This window comes from Eutrigla gurnardus (assembly GCF_963514095.1).
Source record: "Eutrigla gurnardus genome assembly, chromosome: 5".
In the NCBI taxonomy this organism is placed as follows: domain Eukaryota; kingdom Metazoa; phylum Chordata; class Actinopteri; order Perciformes; family Triglidae; genus Eutrigla; species Eutrigla gurnardus.
Genome location: NC_139919.1, coordinates 4,876,154 through 4,887,229, shown reverse-complemented (window position 1 = coordinate 4,887,229; position 11,076 = coordinate 4,876,154).

Here is an 11,076-nt window from a genome sequence, read left to right as displayed (position 1 = left end):
TCAATAATTTTTGCTCTGGTCTTTTCTGCCATTTTCTCGATGATTCGACATTCACGGTTCTGGTCTGGCTTTATATCCCGTGAACGCGCGTAACACACGACAATGTTAACCTGGCTTGAATTAGCCTCGACAAGGCGCGGCTGAAATGCGTTAAGCCGCAAGTTGGCTTTAGTTCTAACCGGGCTTAACCAGGTAAACGCTGCCTTAATTAGCGAGTTTGGTGGAATACCCCTCAATTCATGCATGAAATATTGTCTCTTGGAACAACTGCCCAATGTACTCGTACTAGTACCAGCCTTTCAAAGCTTTAGTGGTTTGAGGAAATGGCATCAAACACCAATCAAAGTAACATCGTAGGTCACTTCGTCCACCAGGTCCCCTAAAAAGCTGACATATTTCCGTACTTGTAGCAGGTGGCATTTTGAGAACTAAAACCATGCTCATCTGAATTCTGCAGGGAACACACAACAATGCATCCTCTCCGCTACCAAACAACAACAAATATAAGTCAGCACTGTAAATAAGAGAGCTCCTGGTTGAGTACGAACACACAAGACAGTAACACAAATCGCCATAACTTAGCTTCTCGTACAAGCTGTCAAATTAAGTCTTACATCCTTTATTGATTTTATGTGATTCAGTGTCAAGAAATGTGACCGTATGATTTTGAAGGATATAATTAATAGAACAAAGACTCTAGGTTCCAGGTGAAAGGGCTAAAAAGGTGAGATGTTCTTTACAGAATGTGACTGCTTGTGTGTGAGGAAATGGCTCTATTAGCACACGTGTCAGCTGGAAGAGCAAGCTGAAAGGACACACACACACACACACACACACACACACACTGATACAGAGGTAAGGTCTCTAAAAGAAGAGCTGGATTACATTGGGAGGAGACATCTGAGGAAACACAGGACACTGCTTTAACAGTGAATGTCGGCCAGTTTCCAGTGTGGGGTGTGACTGAGGTGTCTCACTGAAGATGCCACACCTGGTAGTGTGTTTATCACATCACATCAAAGAGCAGAAAACCAAGCAGCAACGTCCGGGTGAGTCTGAGGGTTGGTGATGATGTCTTTAACCAGGGGGCCAGGGCAGATCCTCCATCTCCTAATAAAATAAGTCATTAATAGAGTCAGTGTTGCTGGTACTTATAATGAATTCCTCAAAGATGCGTATAGATCTATGCGTCTCCAGCAGCTCCTTTTGCAAACCCACGGAACTGTTTAGTAATATATAGGAATGAATGTGTTTGTGGAGTGTTGTGTTTAATTTTGAAAGGCCACCATGCTTTGTAAAATAATAAAAATCGGCACGGTGCCACTTTTTCATGTCCGATACCTTAACCTTGAGTTTTGCCAATACTGATACTACTGCAAACCAAAACTGACCGGATCAACTGGAAGACGGTGTTGGGACCTAACCGTTAGGACTACACCATGCGGCCTACAAAGCCTACACAGGACAAAGGGACAAAGGGGATTAAAAACTACACCGCCATTTTAGTTTCACATCTCACCCAGGTGAGTGCCCTATTGGCTGACAATCTTCAGGGAACCCCGGGGGGTCCCCTGGAGCGGCCTGAGCTTTATAAACCGAAGCCGCCTGGAGAACGCTCTCTTACTCTGACTCCTACTCTGGCGTCTCTTCCTACAACCGGCGCAACACCACGTTGCAACGGGAGGCGACCCCTCCTGCAGCTCACCGCTGCAACAAGAGGAACCAAGCCGGTTCCTGCCTTCCAGCTACCAGACGCTGTCTGAAGTAAGCTGACTAAATCGCCAAGCCGTGATTATATCGCCGCTCGTGGAAGGAGGAGACACCAACTGTTTTCTTTATTTGAGTTTGATCAACGAGAGGAAACCCGCTCCGCTCTCGTCTGGACGAAGCCGACTCATCACGTCCCCCGCTGACGCCGGGGCCCACAAACTACCGCCGTTACGGAACGCCGTCATCGCCAGGACGGGCTCGCAGCTTACGCAACGATACCAGTAAGAGGCTATCAGTCTGGGCAGAGACATAAGTGATAGTGTAGGATATGCTTGTAATTCTTGCTAATGTGTTTTAAGTTCTGATCGCGGACCGCCGAGTCCGTTTGTTCATGTGCTGCTGTATGTGAATGCTGATCGTGTACCCACGCAGCTGGGTTGATTTCTGTAACAGTGTTTTCGACTAACCTCCGCCATATTCGCGAGCTCAGAAAGCCTCTACTATCAGTTAAAAGACCGGTCTCGCGGAATAAACCCCAGTTTATTCACTCGAGCCCGTGTGATAACGGCACGCTTTCTGTCCCTCCGAATATCGCTCGCGCATTCTCTCTCTCTTTGTTTGTGTCCCGCTAACACACACACACACACACATACACGCCGCACACACGTGTCCTACCCCAGCTGTTCCCGGCGGATGCTAGGAACATAGCTACATCTGGTGGCTACATACGGCTATCTCTCTCTCTCCACCTCTCTCTCTCTCTCGCTACCTCATCGGACATCAGTGGCTCCGCCCCTGAACGCGTTGAGGACGTAGCTCCACCTCTCGCTCTCTCTCTCTCGCTCTCTTCCTCTCGCGATCCTGTCTGACGTCAGTGGCTCCGCCCCTGAACGCTGTGAGGAATAGCTCCATCTGATGGTCGCGCCCGACCATATCTCTCTCCCTCTCTCTCTCTACACGCACACACACACACGCACACACACTCCACGTGTGTCTCTCCTTCTGTTTAGCTTAGTTTTGTGTGTTAGGTAGTTAGGTAATAAGGCTTTGTTAATTGCAGTGTTATTGATTGTGATCATTATTACTGATTTTAATAAATCTTATTATATTATAACTAGCGGTCTCTTGTGCTTGTTGTGTATATGTCACTGGATAACAGCAGGTTGTGAAGGCTAGTGCTTGAATTTCACGCCTTTTTAATTGTTCGATTGGTTTTGTACTCCTATGCCAATGATCACGATGATTGGCATGTGAGTATAAAACCTTGATATTGAGACTGAATACAGTTTGAGGTTATCTTTTCCCTGATCCCAGGGTGGTGCCCCGTTTATTCATGATTATATCATGATAATATATTAAATATAATTATTAATACCGATAATCATATCGATATTAATAATTAACTGTTGATAACCAAATCTGCTCCTGCTACAACCCCAACAACGGAAAAGATGCGTTCAACAAATCAGCAACAGAAAACCATTTACTGTTTTACTGTTGGAGAACTTGAGAAAGAAGTGTGTGTGGATTTGGAACATTCGGCGCACGTCAGAGGAGGTAAAGTCGACTCAGTGTGCTGACTCATGGATCTGAGTCAATCACCAAACTGACCCGGGTGACTTGAGTCAGTATGACAAACAGCACAGAAATCCTATCCGTAAATCACGAGCCCACTGTCTCCAACTACAAATACATTTAAACTTAGGCTAATAGTTCTATTTTAATTCAATTCAATTGTATTTCTTTTCACATGCATACAAACATACAAACAGCTTGCTTAGCCTACAGAAATGTCTCCCTTTGTCCTGTGCCTGTTTGTCATGAATCTTGTCTTGCTAACTCACGTTCTTGAAACTCCTTGTCTTGTTCAAGAGCTGAAGGTTTGTTTTTTGGTTGTTCACTTTGCTTCTAGTAATTGTTTGATTTTTGTTGATACTTTGTATATCTTAGCTGTCTTCTTTGTTTTATCAGAGTGATTTCCATTTGTACTTTCGTTTTTAAGACTTCCTCTGTCATTGTTTTTTGTTATTACATTAAAAAGATATTTTACTTGGAAAACTTTTCGGGTCGTGCTTTTGGGTTCAGACTTCCTGCCAGAGTCAGTCCTTGTCAGTATAGCATCTTTTAATAGTCCTATATTATAATTGTGCTTTGCTCACAGACACGATGGCACTTGTTTCAGGAATTTCACTGACATCACTCGCACACCACACCACAGATCAGAGGGGTTTGACAAACATTAATCTGAATGACTGTTGGGAAGGAGTTTGAAGGTGGTGTGGAACAGAAGGAATAACGTTTCTAGTGCAGTTTGGGGATATTCAATTTGCACAAAAGAAAAATGAATGACATGTGATTGAAAGAATGATGCACAATGGATCATGAAATGGTCAATTTTGCACAAAACTGCACAATACATGCGTGTTCAGTGGCATAAATGTGAGTAATGTTCAGTCTGATTCCAGTCACTTCTACTTCTACATTTTACAAAATGTATGACAAATGATTACACCGCAGTTTTTTGCACGTAACTCCAACGTTGCACAACTTTCCTGAAAATGTCTGAGCACTGTGTTTTGTAATGAACGTAGTAGTGTGTCACCGTGAGCATGTCATGTAATATCCTGTCTTCATATGGACTAAAACCTTTAATTCTCTCCACTATCTTTATCTGGAGGGGCTGCACGGTGGTGTAGTGGGTAGCACTCTCGCCTCACAGCAAGAGGGTCCCGGGTTCGATTCCCGGGTCGGCCCGGGTTCCTTCTGTGTGGAGTTTGCATGTTCTCCCCGTGTAAGCGTGGGTTCTCTCCGGGTTCTCCGGCTTCCTCCCACAGTCCAAAGACATGCAGGATGGGGATAGGTTAATTGATGACTCTAAATTGCCCGTAGGTGTGAATGTGAGCGTGAATGGTTGTTTGTCTCTACATGTCGGCCCTGTGATAGACTGGCGTCCTGTCCAGGGTGTACCCTGCCTTCGCCCAATGACAGCTGGGATCGGCTCCAGCCCCCCCGTGACCCTGAATACAGGATAAGCGGTAGACGATGGATGGATGGATCTTTATCTGGAACTGGGTTTGGTGAACGCTAGGTTCTGTTACGCCTCTGCAACTGCTGTCTGGTGGGAGGGAGCTGCTCCTGTAAACAGTATAACTGGACTTGCATAATATAATAATACTTCAGTTCCCATGGTCCCTGAGAAAACAAACAAAGATACATGTCTTCTAGCACATGGAATTGTGTGCATTTAACAAACTTACATTTCCACATTCAGTGATACTTTTACACGCTGAATATCATATCACAAGTCACCTTCAAGTACAATTAATCAGGAAAGTTTTTTTCAGTATAAAAGTTGCAGGCTAAACCTACTGACCTGTTGCTCTCCTTTGTTGGTGTTGTCAGATTGGTTCCCATATATATATATATATATATATATATATATATATATATATATATTGGGGTGACTGTGGCTCAGGTGGTAGAGCGGGTTGGCCAATATTTGGAGGGTTGGCGGTTTGATCCCAGCACATTGTGTCCTTCACAAGACACTTCACCCAGCTTGCCTCGTGTTATTGTGTATGACTGCTGTATGTTTGAGGTGGTGGTCGGAGGGCTGAATGGCTGCTTCCGCAGTCTGGCTACTATCGTAGTTTACAGCAGGCTGATTGATTGATGGATGTTATAATATTGGTTGAAATTGGTTGGTACTAGCTTTCATAAGCACGTCATATTTTGCTTCATAGAAATAAATGTTTGGATTTTGATATACAAATATGTAATTTAATGTAAATGTATTTTTCTGGTTGCATACATTGTTAATAAGTTGTATAATATGACCGTGGATGTAATCTTAAAAGGTTAAAAAAGCATTTTTCATATCACCTTGATATTAAAGATCAAAGGCAGAGTAGGTGATTCTATTCAGAAACACTTTGTTTTATATTACTTGAAAGGGGGCGGGACTTTTTCGGTTCGGCCATGCGTTCAAAGTCTCTGTGGTTTTCCAAATGACCTACTCTGCCTTTCAGGCTCCGTCATGAAACACAACCAAATGGATTGGAACACCATTCATGTTATTGATTACATATGATTCATGCTAAAATAATAATATTACATTTTATTGATGGTGTCATATCACAACAAATGTTATAACAGGACACTCCACGTTCTTACAAAAGCTGCCCACCTTGTGTGATTGGAGTTTCCTCTATATTAACCTTCTACAGTGATGATACAAGTTCAAGTAGAAAGCAAAGTGAATCAAATTCATGTCCGTGAGCAGGTTGCCAGCTAACAGCACAGCCTAGCGAGTTCACAGTTCCCAAAAAAAGATGGTGGCCTATTCTAACCTCAGGTGAGTCAGCAGATACTTGAATGTACACCCATTCAAAATTATTCATACAAAAAGATTAATTAATTAACACGAAGCATTTCTCATGTGTGTTTGACCGCAGGGTCATTTGTGTTTATTTGACACCATGGAAAGAGAGACAGGGCTTAACTCCATGCAGACACCGACAATGTTTCATCAGTCATGGCTGAAATAATCACATATCTGTTTATACATGTCGAAGTCCCAGATACGCCGGAAAACCAAACGCCCTCCTGTCTGAGTTCATTACATCATCCAGAGGTGCTCGGTGGATTCCATCAAGCTGGATTCACTGTGCATAGCAAGCCAAAATAAATAATATTGATTTATAAAAAGGTTGCCAAAAAACTCCATAATGACGATGATTTGTAAAAGGTCAGAGGTCATGGTTTGTAAGGTCTGTCTTCAACTGTCACATGAGTCAAATTAGGGATGCAAATTATCGAGTAATTCATAATCGATAGTTGTTTCATCTTATCGATCGATGATCGATTAATTGATATGCGGCAATTCTTCTGAGAAACTGAATTTCCCTCTGAATAGGTTCCATCTACTGTATATGTAACATCAAATGCTATCTTCCTTATGATATAAAGAAAATGTAAATCATATTTTGAATAATTCCATTTTAATGCATCAATTTGGTGAATTTTGAGAACCCAAATATGACATATCAATTACTGACCAAATTTCTTACAAACTGCTGGTACTGATACAAATGTTGACATACTAAATGGGGTTGAGGAGTTTAAGAATTCAAGAAAAGATGAAAACAAAAATGACTAAAACACAGTGCTGAGCCTTTATACTATTAGTTTATTATGACTGTTATTATTATTGATATAAGTGGGTGACTATTCCTCAGACTTCCTTGGTGTTTTGGTTTTGACTGAAGCCTCGTTCACATACGTCGCCACTCGCCCATCTCTGAGCGACAGCTGTCAATGAATGTGAATGTGTTCTAGCGGAATGCGGCCAGGACAGGCGATGCGATGTGGGCGGGGACGGAGATAAAATAACTTTAACTTCCTGCGATGCGAGTGAAGCGAGTACCAATCGGAATGTAGAATAGAGATGATTGACAGTTGACGTCAACAACTCAAACTTTTTCAAACAGTAAACCATGCACAAGTTATCTGGAATCCCGAATCGAAACCCAAAGGCCTGCTGGGTGGCCATATAAATATTAGAAGCGTATTACCAAAAATAGATCAGATTAGGAAACTGCTTATGGAATCTAACTTGGATTTTTTATGTATATCTGAGAGCTGGCTTAATTGTAATATCTCTAGTGATCTAATCAGTGTACTAGGATACTCATGCTATAGGAAAGATAGAATCACGAGCAAGATAGGGGGTGTTGTAATTTACATAAAGGAGAATTTCAGATGTTTTAACCTTGATGTCAGCATGAACCTAGAGTGTTTGGGACTTAGTGTGACTCTCTCACCAAATATGAATTTTAATATTGTTGTTCTGTATAACCCTCTTTCTCATGGTGCAGATTTTTATAATGAATTAAATAGTCTTCTCTCTATTTGTGACAAATGTAATGAATGTATCTTACTTGGTGATTTTAATATAAACTGGATGGAGAAAAGTGAAAAATCTAAATTGAAACCACTCATGGATTAATTTAAATACAAACAGCTGATTGACAAACCTACCAAGAAAGAGTGGGACACTCATTGATCTGATTTTCACAAACAGGCCAGAGAGAGCAGTAAAAACGTACAATCTAATCACTGGTCTTTCAGATCATAATATGGTACTAATTGTAAGAAAGTTAACAAAAAAACGCTTTGTTCACCATAGCAAAACTGTAAATCAAAAGACAACAGGAATTCCTAAGTCAAAAATGGCAGATTTTGAAAATGATTTATCACTAGTAAACTGGGAAACCATAACTAAAGAGTCAACCTTGAATCACAGTGTAAACAAGTTCACCTCAATTTTAGGTAATCTGATAAGTAAACATACAAAAACATGGAAAAGCAGGCCGAAGAAATTATCTCTTCCATGGTTTGATAATGGTATCCACCAACTCATGAAAAAGAGAGATCTTGCCCTTAAAAAGTCCTTATTGACGAAAAACAACACAGACCACCTTACCTTCACCAGTCTGAGGAACAAAGTGGTGTCTGAGCTACGGAAGGCCAAGAGTAACTACTTCCTCAAACTCATTGAAGAGGCTAATGGCAGCAGTTCTAAACTGTGGCAGCAGATCCATAGACTAACAGACTCAAGTAAACAAAAACACCCCAAAATAACCAGTCTTAAAGTAGACAATAACCGAATTGAAAGTAGTGAGTCAATGGCAAATGTTTTTAACCATTTTTTTATTGAGTCTGTGCATGAACTTGCTAGTCATTTTAATTCAGCTGACCCTGAGATATCCCCTGAAGAATGTGATAATGTCTCCTCAGATGGCTTTTGCATTAAAGAGGTATCCAGTGATACAGTTAAAAAGGTTATTGCAAATATCAACAACTCAATGTCAAAGGATATTAATGATTTAAATGCGGGTTTAATTAAGAAATATCAGAAAGACTTGTTGCCTATTACTTATTTGGTGAACCTCTCAATAAGAACAAGCACATTCCCAGAAAGCTGGAAAACAGCAATAATTGCTCCTATTTACAAGTCGGGAGACAAAGACATGGTGAGTAACTATAGGCCTATTGCTATTCTCCCTGTAGTCTCAAAAGTCCTGGAGAAGATTGTTGCGATACAACTGACGGATTTTTTGGAGACCAACCAACTGCTCCATCCACAGCAATTTGGATTCAGGCCTAAATATTCCACAGAACTAGCCAACTGTTATCTTATTGAGAGGGTCAAGGGTCTAATGGTCAAGGGACATGTTGTGGGGACAGTGTTCTTGGACCTCAAAAAGGCTTTCGACACTGTCGACCACAGTGTCCTCTTGGCCAAGTTAAAACGTTTTAAAATGTTTACAGATGCCACTCAGTGGTTTAAATCATATCTGGGGGAAAGACAACAATGTGTCAAGGTAAATGGGGAAAAATCCCAACTTCTCACCAACAACATGGGAGTACCACAGGGGTCCATACTTGGACCACTGTTGTTCACTATGTACATCAATGACCTGCCACTAAGTTGTCCAGGTGTCAGCTGCCAGATGTACGCTGACGATACAGTCATCTATGCATCTGCTAAAACAGCTAGCAAAGCAGCTGACCACCTCACGCAAGCAATTAAGAGAGTCACTCACTGGCTTGAAATGTCTCACTTAACCCTGAATGTCAAGAAAACTGTTTCTATGTGTATTTCTATTCGCAATAGGCCTGTGAACGATCTGTTTGAGGTGAAGATCAAAAATGAAATAATTACTGTGGTGAATGAGGTTAAATACCTGGGGATTATACTAGACAAATATTTTAAATTTGATAAACAAGTACATCACATCTGCAAGAAGGTTAAACCAAATCTCAATTGTTTTCATTTTATTCAAAGAGACCTGTCATGTAAAGCTACACAACTTTACATGCATGCTATGATTCTCTCTCATTTGTCATATTGCATCAGGTCTTGGTCTCAAGCCTCTCAAGTCACTTTGAAACCCATAATAGCAATATATAAGCAAGCAATAAAAATTATGGATCAAAAACCAATGAGATGGCACCACTGCGGCATCCTGAGAAAACACAACCTTCTTGCATTTGAAAACTTTATAATTTACTGTAATATCAGACTCGTTTTTAAATGTCTTCATAACTGTGTATCATCCCTGTTTTCTGCACTGATAAAAAGACGCTGGAGCTCAAGCCGAGTAAACACACGAGCCTCCCACAATGGCGACTGCATTGTTCCCAAGTGTACAACGTCATTTGGACAGTCTGCCTTTTCAATAAAAGGGGTTAACCTATGGAACACTTTACCCACTCACCTGAAACTGGAGACTGACACAAACTCGTTTAACAGAGGACTAAAAGCATGGTTTAAAGCAAAACAACAATGCTCACATGTATAAATATGGACTTTTTTATTGTTACTATTTTGATTTCTGTTTGCTCAATCTCCTCTCGTTGATCTTGTGCTCTGTATTTTTTAGTATGCTACTGTCATGATGTAGTGTCATGCACTTGGTTTTATCTAATACTGTTGATAATATGTTCTGTATTTTTAGATTAGCCGCCTATGGACTGGTGTTGAAAATTAGCACACACTCAAGCAAAGCATCTGGTCTGTCTACTGGAACAGTCTTAATGTATTTGTGATGTCCACATCAAATAAACATAACATAACATAACATAACATAACAGAGAGTTCCACAGAGTTGCCGCTTGAACTAGCCATCGGTGGCAGTGATTTTTTTTTTGCCAGCGAGTAGAATTCAGCGAGAAAGCGAGTGACGGGCGAGTAGCGACTTATGTGAACGGGGCTATACGCACTGTCACACTCGCCAGCTGAGGGGGGGTCGGCGTGGGGGACGCCTTGCCATGGCAACGGGGGAAAACAGAACGTTTATGAGCCAAACCAGCCGCGAGGATTTCCCCTTATAATAAGCGCGGCTGCCCTCCTGTTTAGGCCTATCATTAGAGCCGCTAGTTAAGTCCATTTTCCTTGATAAATAATCAATTTGGGCGAACATTGAGACTATGGTCAATGTGTGTGAAACACTGCAGCCAGCGTCCCGCTTCCCGTACACCTTGTTGTTATCGTCAGAGCCCTGCTTCGCTTGTGTTCGCGCATGTGCGCCAAGTACGTCTGGCGTCAAGCGCGCCCTCACGTGGACTGGCGGGGAATTACGGGTTCAAAACGCAATTAATTGCAATTAATTTATTTTAATCGAGTAATTTCTTATTGACAATTAATCGATAATCGATTAATTGTTTGCATCCCTAAGTCAAATAGAATAATCCAATCCTCTGCCACCTCTTGCCGGCCGTCTTTCCGTTCCCTGAAAAGTATATGAACATTATAGGATTCACATTTTACTGTATAGCTACGTAAATGTAAGACAAAACATA